Source organism: Parasteatoda tepidariorum, chromosome 6 (genome assembly GCF_043381705.1).
Source record: "Parasteatoda tepidariorum isolate YZ-2023 chromosome 6, CAS_Ptep_4.0, whole genome shotgun sequence".
NCBI classification, from domain to species: Eukaryota; Metazoa; Arthropoda; class Arachnida; order Araneae; family Theridiidae; genus Parasteatoda; species Parasteatoda tepidariorum.
The window spans coordinates 6,527,053-6,528,945 of NC_092209.1; the positions used below are offsets into that span (position 1 = coordinate 6,527,053).

At 28.4% G+C, this 1,893-nt stretch overlaps 1 protein-coding gene across 5 annotated transcripts in view; it reads right to left on the bottom strand.

Moving 5' to 3' along the window:
- LOC107439260 (coiled-coil domain-containing protein 92) overlaps positions 1–1,893 on the bottom strand; it is an 879,443-nt gene that overhangs the window by 833,454 nt on the left and 44,096 nt on the right. The window lies entirely within an intron of this gene.

A 1,893-nucleotide genomic window follows, 5' to 3' on the forward strand; every position in this document is an offset into this window, starting at 1 on the left:
TCATCTAGATTATCCAGAATCCTGAAAACCAACAGTAGCAAGTGCTGCCACCTAGTAACTCCAGTGCAGTATATTATCTAAATAAACTCAGAACTTTCAAATAGAACTCTAATAAAAATTATATTATATTACAAAATACTACAATAGAATTTTCAAATATGTAAATAATCAATCTGTAAACTCTAAATCATCAACTGTAAATTTATATATTTTTTTTTTTTGTTTTTTGTTTTTGCCACCACAATGTAGCAAAATTTCAAAATGTTTTTAAACACAATGTATATATGTCACGATGTATGGGATAGGGGCCGCTGCGCGGCCCAGGTGCCCAGTTCTTTTTAAATAAAGTAAGTAAAGTAAAATTCGCCAGCATGACAAATGTTAAGAAAAACTCTGCTCCCCAGTGATAGAAATACTGTGAGATTTTAACCTGCTTCTATTTTTATTTTATTTCTCATTTATTTCTTATACTTATTAATCCACCAATTCGTTTAAAATAAAAATTTCACTAAAAAAATGTGCTTTTGCTTGTAATTTAACTTGAACTAATCTTATGTATGTAGTTGTCTTTTATTTTTGTCATTAACATCTACCTACTAATTTTATTTTAATAAAATCCTTTGAGTTAAGAAATAATCCTTAATTACTGAATTGGCCTCATTGGCCAGGTACTCGTTTGAATTATTTTCCAGTTTCCATAAATATCAAAATTTTAAAGTAAGAACTAATAAAGGGAAAGTTATAGATGGTCTTAAATAATACACTCTCCCCATTTAAATTTTTTTTCTAAAGCATGTATGAACCCTGTTTTTCTACAAATGAGCTTTGAGTGAAGAATTTTAAAACTATGTTTTTAAAATGGACTAAAAAGACGAATATTTATTATTATTATTCTAAAATGGAAAAAAGTAGAGAGAGACAGGGAAGTTTCTGTGGAGACAGAAGTTTCATTACTAAGGTTGATGCACCCTTCAAACAAACCTGCCGAATATAGTTTTCCTAATTTTAATATATTATTCTCTTTAGTTTTATGCCTGTTATTTAATGTCGGGAGAAAGTTGTCGATTCAATTGGTGTTAACATCTTCAGAACGTTAGAAGTAGAGTCTATCTCAGTAACAGATTCGTCTGTGATGTTTTGTCGGTCGATAATGTGAAGTATATTGGAAAGAAAAAAATCTGAATCTGCAAATCTATTTTTAATTAAATTTTGGATTTTATGAGTCACCATTTTTTACTTTTATAGTCGACCGTGACAACACTGAGGTAGAGAGCAGAAACAGGTATTCAGAGAAAGTACGATTTTGTGTCTAATTCCGTAATTTAAAATATTACCCGCACTCTAATTATAACGCATATTTATTAGTAGTTATAACGCATATTTGAGATCACCCCCTGGAATCATACAGATTGAGTCCTAGTACGTCAAAAATCTAATTATTAGAACAATAGTTATTAAGGATATTCTGTTTTTTCCCCGAACAACAAGAAACTAGTTTTAATGTTATTACCATTAAAAAACAATTTACTTAGACAAACTACTACACGTCACGAAAAAAAAAATATATATATTATTAGTAGAAATATTTTTTTTTTGGGAGAAATAAACTGGCAAGAACTATAAATACTTCTTAGAAGTTAAAACGCGTGCACAGTAAATATAAATGTTAACAAGAAGTGGTATAGTAACAGAAAAATGACTTTCCACGAAAGCAAGTGAGAAATGAAAAGTTCAAACAACAATTTTTTCTTCTTTTTGGGATGAATAGCAATTCTGAAGATGATGGAGAAAAAAAACATAAATATATATAATAAATTCAAAAAAACATGTATTCTTTTTGACTCATGATAACTTTTGCATTTATTCGAAAAAAATCTTTTATATATATATATA